This window comes from Zootoca vivipara, chromosome 3, assembly GCF_965207765.1.
Source record: "Zootoca vivipara chromosome 3, rZooViv2.hap1.1, whole genome shotgun sequence".
NCBI classification, from domain to species: Eukaryota; Metazoa; Chordata; class Lepidosauria; order Squamata; family Lacertidae; genus Zootoca; species Zootoca vivipara.
The window spans coordinates 81,726,896-81,751,782 of NC_142586.1; the positions used below are offsets into that span (position 1 = coordinate 81,726,896).

General features: G+C 43.9%; 2 long non-coding RNA genes across 2 annotated transcripts in view; one reads left to right on the forward strand and one right to left on the reverse strand.

Moving 5' to 3' along the window:
- LOC148686327 (uncharacterized) overlaps window positions 1-19,862 on the reverse strand; it is a 72,738-nt gene extending 52,876 nt beyond the window's left edge. Inside the window, exon 1 of the long non-coding RNA XR_015949347.1 lies at window positions 19,679-19,862. This is a non-coding gene — a long non-coding RNA (uncharacterized LOC148686327). The remainder of the gene's footprint in view (window positions 1-19,678) is intronic.
- On the forward strand, window positions 14,947-24,531 carry LOC148686328 (uncharacterized). Its single transcript, XR_015949346.1, has 2 exons — window positions 14,947-15,088; window positions 21,851-24,531. It is a non-coding gene; the product is annotated as an uncharacterized LOC148686328 (long non-coding RNA).
- Window positions 24,532-24,887: the final 356 nt, after the last annotated feature.

The window sequence follows — 24,887 nt, forward strand, 5'->3', positions numbered from 1 at the left end:
GCCTCATCTGTCAGGCAGGGCCCTCTATACACAAACCCTCCTAACTGGTTGGCCTATTTCGTCAAGCAAGACAGAACTCCTGCACTCGCAGGACAAAGAATCAATTTACAGCAACAAACCTACATGCCTGAGGCAAATGAGCCATGCCACATATTTCAAGAAAATATTTTTAAAAAACAGGAAAGGTCACCAAACAGGGTCACAAGGCTTTTGACCTGGGTTAAAAAAAAAATCCCTCCCAACCCTAAATATCAGTTCGGCACAGAGCATGAGGAGAGAAAACCTGTCTGCTGAGTTCCCCAGGTGAAAATGGACTTTGGTTAATGGGCCCATATCTAAAACAACCGTAAGGGAGGTGGAAGGGAGGCTTGGACTGGACAACAAGGGGGTAATTATAATTGTGTGGGTTTAACAGCATATTTTTCATAGAAAGTCATTCTAAATATGGCTTCTATGAAAAATAATTTTGTGATTGTGATATTATTATTTTTTTAATGGACAGAAGGTACCTAAAAACATGTTAATGTTTACGTAATTTAATAAGATTCCATTCGAATATTTAACCAGTTCGGAAAAAGTAGAGATTCAGGGTGGTCTTTCAACAAAGTGCTACTCAGAGTAGGAATTAATGAATCTAAGTTAGATATGTTTATGAACTTCAATGGATCTACTCTTAGTAGGAATGGAATGCAACACCACCCTCAGAAATCACACCTTTAAAAAAAAAATCATATTAAGGACCTGAGGGCAGAAATAAGAAACAAAAGGCCAACAAAGTCCTTAGTGTTGCCTTGAGTCCCTGTTTGGAGGAAATGTGGGATATAAATAAATATAATCATAATAATGCCTTCTTTCTGTTCATCTTAAACTATTTCTCCACTATCCAAGAACACCAGTGAGAACAAGGTACAGTGGTACCTTTGCTCTCGAACTTAATCCGTTTGACCCCCGGAACCATTCGAAAACCAAGGCGCAGCTTCTGATTGGCTGCAGGAGCTTCCTGCACTCAAGAGCTTCCAAGAAATTATCGCAAACCGGAACACTCACTTCCAGGTTTGTGGCATTCAGGAGCCGATTTCTTCAGGAGCCAAGCTGTTCGACAACCAAGGTACCACTGTACAAATATTTTATTTCTTGACTAAAGTAAAGCAGCATCCATTATATAGTAGTAAACACTACTATGGATAATAATCAAAGGCATTTCTGAACTCTCACTAATACCAGCTGAGCTAGTCCTTTGTTCACTTGCTCTATGTGTGTTCACACTCCAAGTGGTGTGAGATTCCAGAGGTCCCAGGCACTTACCAAAGGGTTTGGTTTCCTCGAAATGAGGGGCAGTGGAGACTGTGGTGTTTTTATGACATATGGTTTATTCACACATATATACAACCCGAGCCAAGATGGAGGGGCTCACAGCATTAACACCCCAATAAGGTCTTGCTTCTCCCATAGCCACAGCCTTGGATTCAAACAGAAATCAAGCATAGCTGTGTCTCTCTGGCTTCCCAGCCTCATTCCTTCTGCTTCTAGCTTTACCACACCTCAACTCTGGCTTTTGTCTTTCTAACTAACAGACAACTGAGGGAGAGGAGCCACCCTTTTGGCCTGTGGCACAGAGCCACTTCCTTTGCGACCTTAACAACCCATATTTAGGCCATTACCAAGAAACTTGTCTGGCTATTCTGGCAATTGAATGCTGGTTGGATCCTGGAATTAGAAGGGACTTGGGCATACAGCCTTACTGCCCACCCTCCAAACCCACAACATGATAATGTCACAATTCTTCATCCTGGCACTGCCCAGGAAAAGCACTGGGCCGACACTGTTGTGCCAGTACTTGAGTAAGGCTTGAGGTTCCTCAACCAATTGTCCCTTCCTCATGCCAGCCATATGCCTAAGCCACTGCCTCACCACAGCAACTCAACAACTTGGCCTGTAAGAAGTGTTATGAGTCTGGACTCTGTTTTCAGTCACGCCATACTCACAGTATTGCTTAGTAGGGCCTCTTTTTTTGGCTTGCTCACTTCATCTGTGGTTACCTGACTAAGAGCTTCCCACCACCACCGTCAAATGGCTCTTCGTGCAGCTAAATTTCCCCATGGAAATTCTCTCCACAGCTAATTTGGCCTTGGGTGTTGTTCCATCGTGTGACACACAGGCCTTTAATCTGCAGGTGGCCGTGAAAATGAGATACATTTGCTAGCAGCTTCCCTTGATTACCATATGGTCTGCACACATACCCATGACCTTTATTAACCCAGGCAGTTGTCCAGTGAGGGAGAATCTACAATGGCTGCACTCAGTTCAGCTGAGTGGAAAAGTAAAGAGAGTGTCGTGCAGTCAGTCGCTCCTGCCAACCGCACAATGAAGCGCTTTGCTCGCAATGTCGTTTGCTGCCTGGACATTCCTGCAATCTGAACAGATGAATATGGATGCCGTAGCAGAGAGCAGAGAGCCCATCTGAATATCAAGGTGGTTGGAGACAAATGTCACTTTTAAGGGCACATAAATGCTTCATTTCAGCCATGAGTCCATTATAGAAACATGCTCACAGCAGTTGGGTCAGATGTAGAATCTTCTCCCCTCTGTCAGACTCATGAGGAAAAACTTTTCTCCTTCCCTCTTCCTAGAGCAGTTTTTTGATGGTAAAAAACACACAACTCCCTCACACACATTGGATACCTCCACATGAGCCCTGCCCAACCACAAACCCAGGTGCAGACTTGCCTCCTTCTCTGGGGGAGCCATCATTGTGTGTGCCCCAGCCCATACTAATCTATGAATCACTCACAAAACTTTCAAGTTCCAGAATGACCCCAGTCTAGTTTCCGTTCACAACACTGGGGTGTCTAAAGTCCAAGAGCAATGAGAAAGTTAGGAAAGCTTCTTTTCCATAGTCATAAGCAAGCAGCTGGATGCTTGACAGTAGACCAGAAACACCTGGTTTTTCTTTGACTCATAATCTCATCAGGTCCCTTTCACCTGCACCCGTGTTTTTTTAATCTCTCTTTACCATTTGGCCTGTTTATTTTATGGCCCCTTTCCCCATATCACATGCAACTTCTGTGTCATGCCATCTTTGTCCCTCATAAGATCTCTTTGCTTCCTGGCTGTTTTTCTTTCTTTCTCCCTCCTCTGTTTACTTTAGGGGGAGAGGCTATGGCTCCACAAAATGCACATGTCACAACCACAGTCTTGGCTGGCAGTAAGGAGTAAACTGAAGACCCCAGAATATGAATGACTAGAGATTGGGAGACAGAAAGAAAAGTATCCCAAGGGGATCCCTTCTGTCAGCCATAGAAAGAGGCACATTATACAAACTGATAAGTGGGAATCTAAACAAAGTTTCCAACCCATTGACTTGCTAATAATTAGGAAAGAGAGAGATTTGACTTCCATAGGGTTGTGAGACAAATTCAGTTCATGTTTAAAGGTAGTGTACCTACTCACTTAACACTTTCTCAAACTGAAGCATAGTCATCCTTCAGAATTCACACATATCCAAATTTTGCAATACTGTTCTCCAACCAAAGGATGTTTGCAAATTGCATGTACTCACAAAAAGTGCATGTTAAAGAACGTATACATTAGTGAAAACAACATACAAAAATTACTTGTAAAAATTAGGGGAAATTACTTGTAAAATGTTTTGTCAAAACTGCAAGCAAAAATGTGTTTATTTTGAGGAATTCACACTAAAATGCTAATTAATCCCCATGCGGATTTTTAAAGGGGGTTATCCTTTACTATTTGGTGGCATATTTGTGCCTGCTTGAAATAACAAATGCCATCCATGCTGCTGCAATGCATTTGTGCAGAAGCCTACAGATACAAATATACAGGTGAAACTCGGAAAATTAGAATATCGTCGAAAAGTGCATTTATTTCAGTAATGCAACTTATTATTATTATTATTATTATTTATTTTAATTTTTACAAATGCTTTCTTTTGGAAATTCCACAGTAATAAAACAAATACTGTAGTTACAATAATACAAAAATAAACATCGCTATTACATTTCATTAATTACATTCCATTTATAATTGACCCGCCTAACAACAAATAATTACAATTACAACAAATAAAGGCTTGACATATCTTGCTTTGCGTGTTATGCATCTATCTCATATATTGGTTTCACCTTTTAAGTTGCATTGCTGAAATAAATGCACTTTTTGACGATATTCTAATTTTCCGAGTTTCGCCTGTACATACTTTGTGTTTTCTCCAACTAAGTTCTACTCAGAGTAAACCCATTGAGATTACCAACATTAACCATGTTCATTAATGTAAATGGATCCACTCTTAGTAGGGCTAGCACTGGAGACAACTCTTTGTGCCTGCCTGTTTCTTCTAGGCATTTTTGCATTACAATTCCAGCCATACATCTCATTGCCACAATGCATTTGGATCATATGTGCATTTCCTCCAAGAATCGAGATCCTAATGCCATGCTTCTATGCTGAATTTTTCATGCTAGTGGTTTCTTCACAAAGCCTTATGAGATTATTTTTCATAAACCTGGCACTAAAAAAGTCCATTCACATTTTACTTGTAGTCTGGTATAGAAACCCAAGCAGGTTCATCTGGTACCTCCAGAAATGCTGACCCACATTAACATTTTTGGATGACTAACTGCATTGCTGGGTGCATCATGAAGTGCAAGGAAAACAGGCAAGAGTTGCTAAAGTCACGTTGCCTGGGGTGGCGGCATGTACATTCAATACGTGCAGTTTACATTGTAACTTTGTTTTCTTTTAGAGCCATGACTGAATTTTGCCCTGCCAAAGTGATTCATAGGCTACAAAAAACCAGGCTATGATCAGGCAAATTGATAGTGGTAAAAGCCATAAGGAATTTCAGGACTTGGCTTTTGCAATAAGGGGCACAAAATCCTTCTGCCCCACCAGTTTACATGTAATAAATTTGTCTCAGTTTTCAGGGAGCCTGATGGTTAATCCCACTTGGCATAGTGATCAAAATACCCACCAACATCAGGTTGTAGAAATCTTCAAAGAACCTTGTTGATTGCTTCAGATCTGTTCCCTTCCTGACAATAGCCTCAAACCCAATCTATGTCGAACAGGCATTTATGATACCTTGTGAAATGATGTGGTTGGTAAACTGTCATGTACAAGCTTAGGTAAATCTCCTTGTCATCCATCAAAGGAAAGTTGGAGACTGGCTGGTGGTTTCCTTCTTCCTTTTATAACAGCTAAGCAGCTGTCATAGGAATTAAGGCGGAAACAGCTTTTTTTCTAACAAGGATCTAGCACCCACTCCTACAACCCATTGCTGAGCACTTCCTCTTGTGGAGCTGTGGCTACACCTTCCACTTTGTATTTGTTGTTGTTTAGTCGTTTAGTCGTGTCCGACTCTTCGTGACCCCATGGACCATAGCACGCCAGGCACTCCTGTCTTCCACTGCCTCCCGCAGTTTGGTCAAACTCATGTTGGTAGCTTCGAGAACACTGTCCAACCATCTTGTCCTCTGACGTCCCCTTCTCCTAGTGCCCTCAATCTTTCCCAACATCAGGGTCTTTTCCAAGGATTCTTCTCTTCTCATGAGGTGGCCAAAGTATTGGAGCCTCAGCTTCACGATCTGTCCTTCCAGGGAGCACTCAGGGCTGATTTCCTTCAGAATGGATACATATATGCAAAGTGCACATATATGCACTTTGTATACATATATGCAAAGTACTGTAACAATCAAGATCACTCTTGAGATAACAGCCTGGGGCTATTCCCACATTTACAGGCAAGCGGTAGTGGCATACTGAATCTCAATATCGTACGGTGAGATTTCAGCTTTTAGACCTGTGCAATCGTGCATGAGATCATAAAGCTGGCTGGCACCTACATGGTGTGAGCAGTGGTATGATTAAACGTCACTGAACACCATTCAATTGTTGGCTGAAGCTGCATGGTTATAGGTTGTCTTTAACTGGAATTGACTATTAGAATTAATAATTTCTAATTCTGAGGGTGCAAATGTTCTCCCTTTACCCTTACATGTGAGAACATTATTGCTCTTCAGCAGAATTTCAGCTAACCATCACCTCAGATGTAAACATAACAGAATATAAATCTGAAACAAGGTTGGGGACACGTCCTCCAGTTTGGAGTGGTATTTGAATGATTTTTTTTTCAGCCAAATGTGCATGTGGGCAATTGGCCTTCAAAAATCCATATGTATGAGGATTATGCTTTTCTTTCCCAAAACTTGGAAGATACAGCTCCATTACATTTGGAGAGAATATTGCTTTTAATGAATTTTCACCAAAATTCAAAATGGGGAGAGAGAGTGGATCAAGAGAATGAAATACAACCTTGCAAAAAGAGCCTAGATTTTTTTTCTTTAAAATAGTGATACTTCTATGTTAAAAACCCCAGATTAAAAATGCCCAGAAAACTGGGTCTTTGTGACAGTGGCCTCTCTTCTCATTCTTCAAGAGCTGCCTGCTCATGAATGGAACAGCAACAACAACAAATGTGAAACTGCTGCCTCTCCAAGAACCAAAAGATACACAAATCAAAGCAACATCCACAAATGGACAAATACATGATTCAACACAAAAAATCATAATGGTACTCATTCATTAAATGTTTTCACCATCCTTCTCACTCTCTTGTAGTAACAACATGCACACTCAATGAAGAAAGTCTAAACTGGAATGTGATGCAGAAGAGCTACTGATTCTTCTCGTTGATTTTGCAACGTAGCTACTGCCTACCCACTCCATATCTTCTGGCTCCAAACTGGGTATGTGCCTCAGCTTGCTGAGTATATGTGAAAAACAAAGCACAGTGCCAGATTTAGCATCTCTGTTTGTTGTCAGCTAATATGTTGTAATTCCAGCCTCCCTGAGGTGATTGTGAAGAGCACAGGCAGCAAATATTAATATGGGCAACATCCTCTCCTCAAACGTTTTCATTCAGAAATAATGTTCTACAAAACGCCTGTTCAACGTGCAAATTTCCAATGACAAACTTCAAAAATGGGCTTTCCATGCAGGAAATCTTGCCTCTGTTAAAGCAACACTCAGCATGAGGATCAAGCCCCCTGAGTCTGCACATTGTCCTGAACGCAGAGGAACTAAAACACTAAGACGAGCATGTTGTGTTCTCCTCTCTCAACACAGTGAGGTTCCCCGCCCCCAAGGGATTCCCTACACTGAACAGCTTTCATCTGCTGTGGGTTGCAAGATGTACTTTAATTCTCAGTGAGGGAGACTCAAGAACCTCATGCTCCCTTCCAAACATTTGGGTCAGTAGTGGAGGAAGGGGGGGATGGGGAACCACGGGTGGCACTGGGGCTGCAGGGCGCCCTCTAGTGGACAGGCCCAAAGCTGCCTGAAAATGCGGCGTGGGACATATGTGGAGCGCGGCCTGCAGGGCGCCCCAACCACTGCCTCCCTTCTGGCTGCAGCCCCCCTCCAGCTGAGGGGGAGGTGGCTGGCCCTGTGCACCCCATCCCACCTGGGGGGCAGCTCGCCCCACCCTATGGCAGCTAGCCCAACCCCCATGGTGACTAGCCCCGCCCCCATATGCACACTGCCCCGGGTGCCAGAGCACCTAGCTACACCACTGGTTTGGGTTCCCTGACCATGGTTGGATCTCATGATCACAAGATGTGATCATGAGAGTCAATTTAGTACAGTGGTACCTTGGGTTACAGACGCTTCAGGTTACAGACTCCGCTAACCCAGAAATAGTACTTCGGGTTAAGAACTTTGCTTCAGGATGCGAACAGAAATTGTGTGGCGGTGGCAGCAGGAGGCCCCATTAGCTAAAGTGGTACCTCAGGTTAAGAACAGTTTCAGGTTAAGAACGGACCTCCAGAATGAATTAAGTGCTTAACCCGAGGTACCACTGTATAGGCAAGGTAAAGGACCCCTGGATGGTTAAGTCCAGTTGAATTTGACTATGGGGTGCAGCGCTTACCTACGCTTTTCAGGCTGAGGGAGCTGGCGTTTGCCCGCAGACAGCTTTCTGGGACATGTGGCCAGCATGACTAAATTGCTTCTGGTGCATAGGACACAATGATGAGTGCCAGAGCGCAGGGAAATGCCGCTTACCTTCCCACCAGAGTGGTACCTATTTATCTACTCGTGCTGGTGTGCTTTCAAACTGCTAGGTTAGCATGAGCTAGGACAGAGCAACGGGAGCTCACCCCATTATGTGGTTTTGAACTGTCAACCTTACAATCGACAAGCACAAGAGGCTCAGTGGTTTAGACCACAGCACTACCCACATGTTTTATAGCATCATATTAGGACCTGGGAGAGCAGGGTTCAAATCCCCACTTGGCCATGGAGTTCACTGGGTGACCTCGGGCCACTCACTGCCTAAGCTACCTCACAGGGCTGTTGTTGAGAGTTAATGGGAGAGAGAGCCATGTATGTCACATTGAGTTCCTTGGAGAAAGAGGTGGGATATAAATGCAATGAATGGATGGATGGATGATGATGTTGATGATGATTAATTATAATTAGTTACTATCCTTCATCCTAAGGTCCCATTGTGGGTTACAACAATTAAAACACAATGCTAAAAACAGTTTGAAACCACTTACAATCAAATAAATAAGCCAGGTCTAATAAATATATGTCTCTGGGTCAGAAGCCAGAGCAAAGAGGTGTGTCTTCATTGTGAGGAATGGTGGCATTGTTTTTTAAAGGGTTAGGTGTACATTTTGAGGAAAGATCTATGGACAATGATTTGCTAAGATATCTAAGAGTGGGACTTCCACATTCAGAGGCACTACAGCAGTGATTACTTGTCAACACTACCTTTTAGCCGACCAGGCCATGGGTTGACCCTGTACTGCCTATTCCGCTTAGCTGCAGCGCCCCACAGGCTCTGGGGCAAAGGGTCTTTTTCCAATTCAGCTAGCTAAGATCTTTCCAAAGGGGACGTTAAGGAAATGAACCTGGGGTCTTTTTCATGCAAAGAAAGTCAAGTTCTACCACTGAGCTACAGCATTTCCTTTTATCCTATATGCTAATAGTAGCAAGCTTAGTTTGCCAACCACGGATATTTATATAGCCCAACCTACCCTGTTTCTCATATTTTAAGACATACCCATAAAATAAGCCATAGCAGGATTTTTAAGCATTCAAGGAATATAAGTCATACCCCGAAAATAAGACATAGTGATAGGCGCAGCAGCAATGCCGGCCGCGGCAGGAGGAGGAGGAAAAAAATAAGACATCCCTTGAAAATGAGCCATGGCGTGTTTTTTTGAGGAAAAAATAAATATAAGACGTGTCTTATAATATGAGAAACACGGTATCAATGCACAAGAGGGAGTTATCAGCACGTTGAAGGGAATCCACAAGTTTGCAGAATCCTGGAAGATGGTATGAACATAGCATAATAATGTAAGAAGGTGCTGCTAACATCCATCTTCCGTAATCTAGCAGCCTTTTCTCACAGTGGCCAACCAGATGCCTGTCAGACACCCCCAAGCAGGATCTGAGCACACTAGAGCTCTTCCTTCCTGTGGTCTCCAGCAACAGGTTTGGTTGGCGGCAGATTGGTTGTCTGGTTGGAACCCTGAACAGGAAAATATTACACAGCAGCTTGCTTTTGTTTTTGTTTTTTGCAAGTCCCACATGTTACATTCTAGGAGCAAACAACAGGGAACAGCTATTGCAATGGTGCCCTGGCTTGGGACGGTGTCGTCTGTCTGGCCATGGCTGGAGATACTGGATTAGGTGGAACTGATCCAGCAGAGCAGCTATTCAGTTCACACTGTGGAAGGGGTGTTCAACTCTCACCAACAGAATGGTTGCATACCATTCTACTAGAGGCTGAGGTCCCTTCAGCCGATAAACTACTTAAGGGGGCCAGGATTCCCCCCCCCCAGTTGATGGGCATTGCCAGCCAAATGGTGTGTGTGCACTGCATCTTGTGATTGATTATGTGGGGCGGGGCTTGCCTGTCTGAAAAATCCATGACTTGGGTGCACCAACACTAGCTAATAGTCAGGGTCTGAGTGGGACTGGCTACAGCAGGGAACAATGCATTAATAACATCAACAGATAAGTCCAATTCCATTTCCTAGGTACTGGGCTAGTTCAACAGTTCTCAATCTTCCTCTGTCTCATTCTCAGGGCCATAAAGTTATTTAAGTGTGTATGTGTGTAGTAAGGGTGGCGGGGGGAGGAATGGGGAGAGATTAGTTAAATCGTCCACTTATGGGATATTATGTAGCCAAATTTTCTGCGCATTCACAGCACCTCCCACGGGCAGCCTAACAGTGTGTCTGGGGCTGCCAGAATATGGTCAGGGCTTTAGGGCACTCCTCCTCCTCCTCCTGGCTTTGTCTGTGATCACTCCACATTTCTCTGGTACCTCATTGGCCACTGAGAGCTGATACCATTGCAGTCTCATGCAGATTGTTCCCGTGCAGGTTGTTAAGAGTAAATAATCTAATGCTGTGTCTGAGTGCCTACGCTTCTGCTCACAATCTGCAGTGTGGCGTTTTCCTCTTCCTTCCTTCATCTCTTGTCCAAGCTTGCCAGAAGACCTTGGATCACAGAGCCATACAGTACAGGCTGGTCCTCAGAGGATTCGGAAGAAATGAAAACAGCAAATGAAAGCAAAGTATCTCCCTGCAATGCCTTTTGTGCATCCTTTTAAAAATAGGTGTACTGTATATTGCTAAAGCTTAACATGTGCTACAGAGTTCAGAAATAGTAGCAAACAAGAGACCTTATTGGTGCAAATAATACACACACCCCCGTGCAATACTGGCAGGCTTTTCCTGGTGAAATGGGGGGGGGGTTATTGCTTGCCGTGTACAGTGCAAAGGATTGGGAAGGGTGGTGTTGCCCTGCTTACAAGTTTCCCATACTTCAAATTTTTTTGCTCAGTCTGTATCATAAAATCATAGAGTTGGAAGGGAGCCCAAAGATCATTTGGTCCAATTCCCTACAATGCAGGAATATGCAGCTGCCCTTTATGGGAATCAAACAAGTAACCTTCACATTATCAGCACCATGCTCGAACCAACTGAGCTAACCAGGCATCTGATTGGCCACTGAGAGAACAGGATTTTGGAGTAGATGGACCATTGGCTTGATCCAGCAGGGCTCCTATTACGGTTTGTGGTTAGTCTTGCTTCCAGTGGGAGGAAGAGTCTTGTTGTGGGGACAGCTTTTGCTCCACTTCTTGATTTTGTTTTCAGACAGTAGAATTGAAGAACCATAAAAAGGTAAATGGACCCCTGACCATTAGGTCCAGTCATGACCAACTCTGGGGTTGCGGCGCTCATCTCGCGTTATTGGCTGAGGAAGCCGGTGTACAGCTTCCAGGTCATGTGGCCAGCATGACTAAGCCACTTCTGGCGAACTAGAGCAGCACACGGAAACACCATTTACCTTCCCGCTATTTATCTACTTGCACTTTGACGTGCTTTCGAACTGTTAGGTTGGCAGGAGCTCGGACTGAGCAACGGGAGCCCCCCCCCCCCATCGCGGGGATTCAAACCACCAACCTTCTGATCGGCAAGCCCTAGGCTCTATGGTTTAACCCACAGCGCCACCCGCGTCCCATTTGAAAAACCATAGGTAGGCATTTAAAGTTCACAAAATGGCAAAGCCTTGCTACAAGGGGAGAGGCATTGTTGTTGATGCTCATCATGGGTTCCCCACCACACCTCAGTGTTCAAAGCCACATGCACACCTCCAAGCCTGAGTAGTAAAAGTAAAACAAATGAGGGGCATAAACTAAGGAAAGTTGACAGTGTAGGTGGAGTTGGCTGCTTATCACCAGCAATAACATGAGAATGGCTAGAACCCATAAGACTCACGCAATCATATTCCACCCAACACTCCATGCCATAATGGATGCTGTAACTAGCAGAGAGAAAGAATTACATTTTCTTACGTAGAAAATCTACCTTGAATGCTGGTGGATGCATTCTTTTTGAAGCAGATGTACTTGGGAAACAGAAGTCCTTGGAAAGAAAGAGGTCTGGATCCCTGAAACAATTGACAGCTGCTCACAGATTGTACATTGAAAGCTAGTGTCACATAGTGGTTAATGGAGTGAGCTGTGAGCCAGGAAATCGCTAGATCAAACCTCAGCTACAGACATTCTCTCATCCTCAGTTTCTCATTTGCAATGTGAGGATAAAATACTGGCCTGCTTTACAGGATTACTGCAAATAGTAATGGCATAGTGGGTGTGCCACACATTAACCCAGCCTGAAGAGTGCTACAGTATATAAATGCTAAGTGTTTATCTGGAAAGGCCAGAGACTAACCATCCAAACATACTACTTTCTTGGAAGTTCTATCAAAATTACTTCCAAGTGAACCTGGGCTGAAACATCAGTTCACTTTGCCCAGAACTACAGTAACAAAATTTGTGACATGCCAAGCTATATATTTACTAATTTGATATGATAGTTTGGACCCATCTGCATATGTTGGAAATGCATAGGTGCAAACATGTTTTACAAAGAGGAAAAAGCAGCACTACAATCAGGTACAGCAGCCCTGCTATTGCATCACCACAAAGTCCATAAATGTTTGTAGCTGTGTGTAAATTATGTCTTGCCCTAGAACATCTGACCATAATGATGCACCACTGGGTCTCCAAAATTGTATGTTTCTGATTAACAGTGTAAGACATTCAGTTAAATATATGACTGATATAGTCCAGGATCAGAATGGTTGGTGTCACGAGATACATGCATTCCATTGTTTTACTGAATGGGGAGGCTGAGGTTTACCCCCTTGACTCCAGTGGAATTCCCTGTGCCTTAGCTTTTCCTGGCTATTATGAAGAGTGCCTTGCTAGAAAGAACAAATCCGTGAGCTCATAAACATTTTTCAGAGCGGAAACATTTTCTTTTTGGAACAGATCGGATCACACCAGGTATCAAGTGTTTCAAAGAGGGAAACATCAGGAGTTCCCTAGAGAGGTCTTCACCCCCATCTCAGATGGCATGGGTCACACCAGCAATTTGCCCCAGTTCAGCAAAAAACTGTTTTTAACTTCAGAGATCATTTTCTTTCCTTTCCTTTTTTCCTCCTGGAAAAAAAATGTTTGTACTGTATCAGTTATTTACCCTTTCCCCATCACATTTTAGCATTCTTCCTCTAAGAACAGGAGGAAATGAAGCCAGGCTACCTTACTATCATACAGTACAGGACCTGCACTGCCTTTCCTGATACCAATGGCAAGGAAAGACAGAGCTGGGCATTGTATCGACTGTATCATTTCATGCCGTCTTAATGCTCAGCTGATAGCTGTCTAGCATATCAAGGGTGCACCAACTGGTAGACTAGACCAAATCTAACCTTCTGAGAGGCATCACCTGGTACTCTGGGGTTGCCAAGCCAGATATGAAAGAGGGTGTGGAACAGGGACATGGCTATGAAAACAGGTTTGGCTAGAACAAAAACCAACATACTACCACAGCACCATAATGCCCCCACATCTGCATTCTTGCCATGACTTATTCAGACATCTCTTTACCCATGGGAAGCTGTGACTATCAGGAATGCTAACAGAAAGCTGTGCACCATCCATATCAAACTATCACTGAGCTGTAAGTTGCCCCTTCCTCACCTCATTTATTCTACATGTTTGGTTACTAAATACTGTAGTGTTGTAAGAATTTCAATAGCTTGCCATAAATATTTCTAGTACAAAGAATATGCCACTGAAAGAGTCATCATGGTATTTCTCATTATTATTTTTTGCTTTTGAAATAGTCCTAATACTCTCTGGTGTCAGGTGGTTTTTTGTGTGTGTGAGAGAGAGAGCGTGTCCATTCTTCAGTTGCCTGATCATAAATCTTAAGAATATGTATTATTGTGCAGCTGCAGTCTATGCAGTGTATGAAATTCTATGCTGATGTCATATGTTAAAATAACATATTTTAAAATTAGGTAACTGGTAAGAAGACTTTCTAGTTCCCACAAACTGAAGGCATGCTATAACCAGAATCATTCTGCACAGTAATGTCATTGTAAAACCATTTCCAGGACACACTACCCCTATGATAAGAAGTTCCAGTCCACTTCACATTCATCCCTATGGCAGGTATTCAGTACTTCAAGAGTATTTAACCATGCACTTAAGGGGGTTTCAAGAAGTTTGTGATTTAGGGAGGGAACTTTCACAAGTCTTGGTACAATTACAGTTCAATCCTGTACCTATCTAATCAGGAGTAAGTCCCATTAAGTTCAGTAGAACTTACACCCAGATAAATGGATACAGGTGTAAAGTTGGGCATTGCCATTCAAATGTGTGTGTGCCATGTAATGTGATTATGTAGGGCAGGGCTTACCTCCCCCCCCCAATATTTTATTCAAGTTGGCACCCCTGGTTAGGTGCTTCCCAACCACAGAACAGAAAGCCATTCCAACAGCACTGACTGTAACAAAGGATCAATCTCTGCCACCCTGCTGTATAATCAATAAATGTGTGGTGTGAGGTCTTGGGAACTATAGTTTATCCCTTACAGAGCAACAATACTCAGCACCCTTCACAAACTACAGTTCCCTGGATTTTCGGGGGGGGGGAGGCGAGACAGTTATTTGTAGGTGTGGATATGCCAAAAGGCTAATTGATCTATGTTAAACGAACAATTCACTGTAAAATATAAGGCAACACCTTGCCTTGGAAATAAACGGCCGGTCCTTTGTGCTGGTCTGTGCTTGACCTCGACCAACCCACCCCGAATCCTCCATGGCGGGCACTGAACCTCTAAAGGAAAGTGAAATGACCTCCAAACTCCCCTCCCTCGGCAGTCAGCGAAGATTAAACCCTTCAAGGCATCGCTAAAGAACAGAAAGAGCAAAGGCGCAGCCGGCGAGTATGTGGCAGGAGGAGACGGAGGAAGGGCCCCGCCTGCTCGCGGTCTCACACGCAGCCCTTGATGGTGCGTCGGAAACTGAATGGGGGGGGGGATAGAAGGGGAGGGGGAATCCGCCACACGCGGCGCAGCAGTTTCCATGCGCGCCGGAGGAGGAGGAGCCCGCCTCCATTCGCTACGTGCAGAGTCGCGAGTCCGCACCAGCAGCCGGCGGAGGCGAGGAGAGAGGGAGTCTGTCCGTCTCCCAGGTGGGCGGGAAGAGGAGGGGCCGGGCGCGCGCGCGGGAAGCAGCTGCTCTGGGAAAGGTGCCGCTTGCTTCGCGCGAGCCGGATTTACAAAGGCGGCGGGGAGGGGCGGTGGATTGAGAGAGAGAGAGTGTGTGTGTGTGTCAGGAGGAGGCAGGTGGCGAAGGCGCTCCGGTCCATGCCGGAAAGATAACGCCGGCTTGCGATGAGGTCTCCTGCGGGATTTCGTTTCGTTTGGCATACACGTTTTGTGCCGCTCGTGTTGTAAAACACGTTTCTGCTCGGTTTCTCCTACGTTAAAATGAGCGAGGAGAAGGAGGTGGGGGGCAGGCGAAACATGCCTTTGTTATCCCGCTTGCCCCCCCCTCCAGTCTCTGGTACCTGTGGCAACTCTTCCAAAGAACCTGCGCGCGCGCACTCTCAGACCGTATTTTTGTCCCTTCATCTCCCCAACTGCAAATGTTGCCATTATTAGCTCGTCAAAGAAACACACCATAGATTGGGGGGGGGCGCTTCCAACACACCCGCTCTGCTCCTAAGAAACAGACCGCGCCAAGAAGTCGGGAGATCTGGGATGAATCTCCCGTCGCTCCCCGTCTGTCGGGCCTCAGGAGGTGACCCGCGGCTATGCGCACGCCCTGTCTGGAAGCGAAGGGTAGAGTGAACTTTTTCCAGAACAGGGTATGGGGACGAGGCATCTTGGCCTGTATACCGGTAGGCAGGGGCTAGAATCTAGATTATGGGATGTGGAACAATGAACACACTGGCTGCTGGAGATCCAGTGTGTGTGTGTGTGTGTGTTTAATGCTAATAACAGCCATAGGGAAGGGGGGGGACACTGTTTGGATTGTAACCATGGCACCTGCGGCAGTATAGCTAAACCTCATGCTTTGCCTTCTTGAAATCCCCACCATGGTGCTATTGGCAAAGCATGCAGGGACCATTCTTCCCTCCTATGCCATGCTTCTGATCCTCTCTTCCACCGTGGTTACCCGTTTTAAAAAGCTGCAGAGTTCTTGTTTAGGATCTCCCACATCAGTTCCAGTTTTGCTTTCCAAGAAATTTATGGCACAGAATGACTCTGTATAATATGCCACTCTATTGCCCTCTGACCAGTCACCAGATAAAATAAGCCAAGAGCTGCTCTAGTACCAGGATATGTCAACACATACAACATATATGTATAGCCTACTGAAGGTCAAGTCCTGCCTCAGCCACTTCACACTTGACACAGTTGTGTTTGGGGAATAAAGTGTGACTAGCAGGCACCTATTCTTAAACACTAGGGAATAAGCACCAGCGGGACATTATTGTGGCCTCAGCTCCCCAGTGCTTATTCACAGTACGTTTACACACTGATAAATGTACACTTTTTATATATGTGCTTTCAGTATAGACAATGAAGTAAGTGTGAAGTGGCCCTTCCTTCAGCAAATCGTTTTCACTACACCTCTGTTTCAAAGCTGTCAACACTTTGTGGCGTGTGTTTGGGTGCTCTCCCGATATATCTCTAAAAGGTTAAAGGGAAACATCCTTGCTGATTAGCCTTTCATCATCTCATATGGCAAACACGTGATTCCCATATAAGAATGATGTAATTCTAATCAGGAATAATGCATTCACTTGTAAAAATTATTTTGGCTTCTTGGCCTTTTGGCTAAAATCAAGTGTAAACATCATTTGGGTAGAATCATTTTTTAAAGCACACATCCACCTGTGTATAGCTCAAGGCAACGGCAGCTGTGGAAATGAGATGCAGTGCAACTAATATACAGTTAGGTGGGAAAATGGTGAAGAGGGAAAGAGAGATAATGGTTACAATACATGTAAAAGTCCTACATCCCAAGTTGACGTAATTTCATTAATACAGTGGGCAAAAAAAAAAAAAAGCAAGCTGCTGCAAGGAAGCTGAAAAGATCACAAAGAGCTACTTTACTGTGTGGAAAGTGTCTCTTGGTCTTGAGGAATAAATAGTGGCTGAGTTTGAAGGGAGAGATGTATGCATTTCTCCAAGAGTCTGTGGTTATAGCCTGTCCAGGAACTAAAATTTATTCCTTATTGTTAAATGCTCTTCTCCACTTGTGAGGGTGGACAGCAAGGGAGATTAGGAAAGTGCCTAATAACTCTTGCCTGGCTTGTAAAACCTATAAGAAATTTCAGGGCTCAGTGGTGAAAAGCCTTGGACCTGCCTTTGCAATGTTTAATTCTAATCTGAAATACAGCACCAGATCTCTAACCCCCCCCCCTTCCCATTATATCTTCAGGTCACTGCTGCTAAGGTACGGATCTCTATACCAGCCATTTCCTGGAAATGTGCTGAGCTGTCCTGCTATGACCCTGATCTTTGCGATGAATTCCTGATTTTGCTTGTGCCTGTTCATTTTTTCTTGATATCAGTGGATATGATAATATTGTTTATTTCCTGAATTTATTGCAAAAGCAAAATCAGATTCTTGGATCATAATGTTGACTTCGGGTTAATCAAATGTTTGTGCGTGTGTGTCCTTTCTTTCTTGTGTCAATACAATTTACATTCATAACAGCTATTTAAAAGGAGCACAAGGTAACTTCTAGAAAACATCTCATAGTTTAACAATTTGAAATTCTGTGGAAAGAGCAAGCAAACCCAGATTATGACTTAGACATTCTGTCAAAACCATTTTATTTCACTACGTATTTGAGTTATGCTGAATTTTCTCTGCTGCATTTATCATTGTAAATGTGTTCTGTTTGTTTTTGATGGCTGTATTGGCCAATATTTTAATTCTACGTGAAAGTTGCCTTGGGAGTTACTCTTTTTAGGGCCAAAAGTCTGGATATTAATGGTTTTATAAGAAATAAGGATTAATATTTGGTCAGACCAACTGTCTATTTTCTGGCCCCATACTGTGCCTCCCAAAAGTGTCCAGTAAAAGTGGTGTTAGTAAGTTTTAAGAGGGCATTATACTCTCTTATTTTTAACCAGGCAGACTTAATTCCTTGCTAGTCACTCCCATTCTCTGGATTGCTACTGATATCTCTATAAGTTTAAGGAAGGATACCGCAAATATCCTACCACATAGTTGTTGAGGGCATGGAAAGTGTCCTGATTGAAACTTTGGAGAGGAGAGCTATTGCTAGTCATCATCAACAATATCAGACTAGATCAGGGGTGGGAAAGCTTTGGCCCTGCAAAACTACAACTTCCATCATCCTTGGTTCAGCAACATCTGGAGGGCCATAGGTCCCCTGTATCTATACTAGATGTACCAATAATCAGCTTCCTATGGTCCCCTCCAGAGCATTACCAAGCCTAGGGCTTGCTGATCCAAAGGTCGGTGGTTCGAATCCCTGCGATGGGGTGAGCTCCCATTGCACAGACCCAGCTCCTGCCAACCTAGCAGTTCGAAAGCACATCAAAGTGCAAGTAGATAAATAGGTACCGCTCTAAGCAGGAAGGTAAAGGGCATTTCCGTGTGCTGCTCTGGTTCGCCGGAAGCGGCTTTGTCATGCTGGCCACATGACCTGGAAGCTGTACGCCGGCTCCCTCGGCCAATAACGCGAAATGAGCACCGCAACCCCAGAGTCGGTCAGGGGTCCCTTTACCTTTACCTTTATGGTCCCCTCCAGAGCATTACCAAGGCATGTGCCAGCTCTTAGAAGGTGGGTAGATGTTTGTTGGCAGCACTGAAAGAGGGAAATCCAAATTGTGCTGCTGGTGCACAGCCTAGTGCTGCATTTAGCTGAGAGGATGGTATTGCCTTAATCTTTCTCTCAGACTTACATACTCAGACCTCTGAATAGTACAAAACTTATCATGCAAAAATGAAAAGGAAGCTGCTTATTCAGACCTTCGTTCCCGTACCTTAAGATAAAATTTGGCAGTCACTTGGACTGTGGCTATTCATACAGAAATCCATCACAAATGGACTCGGCACATGTCTGTCTGTTCTGCAATCATGTAAAAAGTAATGATAAATATCAAGAATAGGTATATTAGCTGCACATTCCCAGGGCAGCAAGTGCAAAAATAAAACTGATGTAAGTTTTTAAAAACCCATTAAATCAGTAACAAAGCAAGAACCATAGCATACCAAAAACAATAGCATTGCAGAGTTTGCCAGAACAACTCAAAGCAGTGTTTTTAAAGGTCTGTGATAATGCAAAAGATCTTAATCTGGCACAAAAAGAAATGAGTAGGAACCAGTTGAGCCTCCTTGGGAAGAGCTTTTCTCAGCTGCAGAGCCATAGATGAAAAAGCTCTCTGCAGTTGCCACCCACTTAAATTCAACAGCCGCTGGTGCTGTTTCAAAACTGGTATATGATTCCTAGGGCTAGTCCCAGCTGGCAGTCTACCGTAGTAGCTGTATTCTAAACTACATCAAGTATTCAGATAAGACATTTAGAGGCCTTTCCATTTTACCTAATTAAAACTTCTGTATTTCATGGGACTAATACAGTACAATCTCTCTCGGTGTCCTTCACACATACACAAGATAGTTTTACACAAGACACAGCAGTAGCAGAGTAATACGGAGCAATGGTTACAACTCAGTCCGTTTGTTAGGGATCTACCATTACCTTTCAGAGTTACCAAATGGGAAATTAACTTACCTCTTCCAATTGCCTTCAGCTGGCTCTGATGTCAAGTCATTGTGTGCCAGCAACAGGTTCATGGTGTGCTCAAAGGCAGAGAAACTGGATGAATGAGAGATTGTGTGAAGCCAGAATAGTCAAATATTGATTCCTGTTGGTTGCCTGAATAAGGTCTCACCGATCAGCAGCATGCTTCCTTCAAACAAGAAGTCTACCCAACAAGAAGGACTATATTATGTTAACTATGACAGTGGTGGCTAACTAAGAAGCTATTAAAGTGTGCCTTGCCAGCCCCTGAATCACTTTAAACTAGCACCAGAACTGTCCACTTTGGTCAAGACTTTTCTTCAATCTGCTATCTTCTTGCTGAGATTTCCCTCTGAGGTAATTCCAAACCTCTGTATAGCATTAACTTATTACTACTTCCCATGACCCTGCAAGAAAGTTTGTATTTCTTACAATAGCTGATTCATAAGGACCTAGTGTTGTATTCAGCTTCTCTATTGAAAACAATTACTTGACACTTCATATATCCCAGTGTGCAACCAAAAACAATCCAGGGATGTGATGAAATATCTGCCATATTCCAAGGACCAGGAGAAGCCAATATTATAATGAGAAGGCTGATAAATCAAGCTTTTCTGCAGTGCTACAAAGTTCTGGACAACAACCTAATGTCTAGATGAGCAAAGAATCATTGTTGGTGTAAAGAAGGGTTTCCAACAAAGCTATTTATCCCCAGCTAGCAATTAGAAAAGACGAGATGAGAAAAATGACATAGAAATAATATTTCCAAGTGGGAAATAATAGTGGTTAAGATATAGCGCACTCCTCCCATTAGGAATTGCTCCTCCCTTACAGGCCTTTGTATCTTTGCACCCTCCCCCTTTCCTTCAACCCTAGAACAAGAGTCTAATGCTAGCAGAGGAAAGTTAAGCACAGCTGCAAATCTAATCAGAACTGCCCTGGCAGGCAGGCATGCACAGCTGGGAGCTGGAAATGCTCTTTTCCAGGCACAAATTGATACCAAATGGAGCAGATGGAAGAAGGCCAGTTATTATGGCTCATGACTCGTGCGTCTAGATCTCAAAAAATAGTTTAAGACCTAGAAGCATCACCAGATGACTGAGCATTGCTGGGAAGTTTCGGGGGGGGGGGTTGAATCACATGAAGTAGTTTTGATCATATATGTATATATATGTACAGTCATACCTCAGTTTAAGTACGCTTTGGTTTAAGAACTTTCAGTTTAAGTACTCTGCGGACCTGTCTGGAACAGATTAATCCACTTTCCATTACTTTCAATGGGAAAGTTTGTTTCAGGTTAAGTACACTTCAGGTTAAGTACAGACTTCTGGAACCAATTGTGTACTTAAACCGAGGTACCTCTCTCTCTCTCTCTCTCTCTCTCTCTCTCTCTCTCTCTCTCTCTCTCTCTCTCTCTCTCTGTGTGTGTGTGTGTGTGTGTGTGTGATGAGTCAAAGGAAGAAGACAACCCAGTTTGAATTTGCAAATGGTAATCTGGGTGTCTGAGAGTTGGTAGTAGCCCTGGTAGTAAGTGAGCCTCAAAGATCTACATGACCCAGAAGACCAGTTCATCTTCATCAATCAAAAAGGCAATTTATGTATTGTTACAAATCTATATTTGTCTACACTGTAGACTAGGGATGGAGATTCTGTGGTCCTCCAGATGTTGTTGGACTTTAGTTCCCATCAACCCCATCTAGGGTGGTCAATCATGGATTGTGGGAATGTAGTTCAGTGTCTTAAGGGCCACAGGTTCCCATCGTTGAAGCAGACTATGGACCAATGCACTGTCTATTGGAAAAAGTGGAGAATTATTTTCTATCTGGCCTATTATCTCTCATATACCTGGTTGCTGTCTTCCTAGTGAAGCAGCCTGAGTGCTCAGACTCAGCTACATTTTGTTGAACTGTATTTCAGCCCAGTGAAGGATTTTTGTTGCCGAGTGTTGAATAATTCTTTGTGCATATGCTTTGATAGCCACTTCTCACCAGAACAGATGTTCCTGCAGATAACTGTAGTCTGCCATGGCTTTGCATGGATCCTAGAGTACACCTTGTGCATCCATAGAACTACTGTATCTCCATGCCATGAGAATGAACCTGCTATATACACAACAGATTATGTCATACACTTAATTTCTTTTTTCTTTTCTTTTTTTGGTAGAGCACTTTAATATGGAAAACTTTATGGAAGTACAGTATTTATGGAAGCCTCCTTAGGAAATCAAAGGATGTGTATGTTGGACCTCAGTCTTCCACCATAACTTTCCTCATTCACCTACATGAATATTTTCTTTATTAACAGAATGGAGAGCCAAGGAAGATGGAAACTTAAGAGCTTGTTTCAAGTCACAAAAGATCTGGAGCAAAAATTAGTCTTGAATTCAATGGACTCCAGTGTAAGCCAAGTTGATGCTCTGATTTCATTTTCTCTTTTCAAGCCGTTCCCTTGCACACCAAGATGCTGGAATATAACTGGATCCCATCCATCCATATGTCATCGTGTAAAGACACAGGTCTGAACTTTATCTCCTGAGTTCCCCCTCCGGAATTATTGCTTCTTGTGTAGAAGTAGTTTCTCCTTCCTCCAGTAAATTCGTTGTGGAAGTATTAGAAATTTTACATTCCTTTGGGGCAATGAGTTCCCCCATTATGACCAGGACCAAAACTCCATCTGTGAAGACAAAAGCAAGAAGAAATACAACTCTTTGTATTGTGGTGAATGATTAAACACTGCTGTAAAAGTCTGAGAATTGACACTGAATTCTGTGTAGAATTACCCTAGAACCACTGACTTGATATCCGAGGAAGAAGGCAAGTAAAGGAAGGAAATGCCACAAAGAATCTTCTTCCTGGTAGTGCTGGGGGGGGGGCAGAGATGGGAACATGCTTTGGGCATACAAAGTTAGCAGAATGAGGGGGGGGTGACTATTGTTAGTAAACCATAACATATCCAAAGGTATACCTAGGTGTTGGCCCCAGCCAAAGGCACAGGCAGGGGGCGGTGGCACAAAAATCACACCTCTCCACCTCTGGCTTGGAATGGCTAGGAACCCACCCCCCTGCCCATATGCTCCCCAGGCCACTCTTCCAGTGCTCTGGGTGGCCAGGCGAACTGCGCAGGCTCATCTGGGCACCTTGGTGGAGGAATCTGGTTGCCGGCATGGGCTATCACAGTAGCCCTGCAGGGCCCCCTCCTCAGCTAGTCAGTGGTGCTATTAAAAGTGAGAGCTGAGCGCCCAGCAGGGCTTGGAGGGAAGAAAGAGGGAGAGAGTTGGCAAGGGTTGCAGGGGGTGGGGATGGAAGGGAGAGAGGAAGTAGGCGGAAGTGAAAGCAGTGAGCTGAATGAGGCAGGCAGGCAGACCAGCAGAGGAAGAGGGGAGGCGGAACAGAGCAGACCCTAACCTGATGGCTGCAGAGGAAGAAACTGGTGGAGTGCGAAAGTCAACAAAAAGCAAACTTTCTGAGTTTTTGGTCCCCCAGTTTCGGAGGCGCCAATAGAGCTCCTTGCCAAGGGCGATAAGGGAGCCTAGGTACACCTTGGAATATATCCAAATTCTGGTGCAATAGTTTAAGAAATGAGCTTTCTAAAATGTAGGAGCTTCATATCCACAATCCTAGATTGGTTTAACCTAGCTCAATTACCCTAGATGGGTACAGATTTAGGAGCCAGATCTTTATCTTGTGCAAATCAGTGCTGGTCCACTGACTTCAAAGAGAGGAACATTCCATTTTCTAAATATGCAACAAACCAAGGAGGAACTAAACGTCCATTACAGTAGAAAAAATAAATCCTGGAATATTTCTGATGTTCAAAATGCTTTGGCTTATTGTGGCAAAAGAATAGCTTTTTAATAATGAAGGTGCTGCAAAGGTGTTTTATTCATATTATTAATGTGCGCTGCTCTGGTTCGCCAGAAGCAGCTTTGTCATGCTGGCCACATGACCCGGAAGCTGTCTGCGGACAAACGCCGGCTCCCTCGGCCTATAGAGCGAGATGAGCGCCGCAACCCCAGAGTCGGACACGACTGGACCTGATGGTCAGGGGCCCCTTTACCTTTAAACACTAAGATATTACCAGCCATGAAGTTTTTACTTGAATGTCCAAGGAAATACAAATGGCTTGGAGAATGCCCAGCTAAATATTTTCAACTCATGGACCTGACAAAATCTATTTTGCCATTACACTGTATTGGAAAATGCTCTTGCCAAGGAGACTAGTTAGCCTTTAGGAGAAATCATGATTTTTACAGATGGACAAAAAACAATGTGCCTCTGTATATTTTATAAAAACTGAGGTTCTCTTGTTGTTTTTGATGATGGCTCAGAACAAGGCAATGTATTTCCATCTTCACAGGGAAACCAAGACTAATATATGTTGAAATAATGTAATCACCAATTTCTACTTGCAAAAATATAAAAATCTGGTGATGCACACTGGCTCAAAGATGCAAGGGCATCAGATCATAGGCTGTACAGGAGAAGGCCCAGGCCTAATGTATCGGGCCTCTGTTCTGGATACTAGGCCAATGGCTCTCAACAACGGCCTTAGGAATGACTGAGATAATATATGAAAAGGGTTGTGCCTTTTCCTTCCCAGTTGGGGATGCTGTAGTGTAAGCAGTGCCTCTGGAGAACAGGCTGGCAGTTTTGAGGCAAACTGAGTCAGATATGGAAGGGAATAAAGGACCTGAGTTTTGGCTTTATAAAAAGAATATTGGAGATGCTGGCTGTTGTCCTGGAGGACCTGATGTGGCAAGAGGAGACTTGCTGTTGGAATGCTTTATGCTGTACTGTAGCTCCACCAATGCACAGCTTGATAATAAATAAAAATGTTGCAAAACACCAGTAAACCCCCAAGGACCTTATTCCAAAAGAAACCAAACCCAAGTAGTGCTGAACCCCTGAAACCTCTCACTGCTCAGAGATTCAGGGCACCAGTGTGGCCATATGATTATTGGTATCCTCTGCTCCGCCATGCCTTATTTTGCACTGACAATTTGATTTGGAGCACTGGAGGCTAGTTTTCTGACTTCCTACCTTCAGGGAACCCATTCCATATTGACCTGTCCATTAAGGAACCCCTGTGCACTTTTTAAAAAATCAGGGGCATGTGCAGGAGTTCACACAGAGCTCAAGCTTTATCTATTCAGCTTTGTCTCTGTCTGATGTGAAATAAGACCATATCCTCATTTATCATG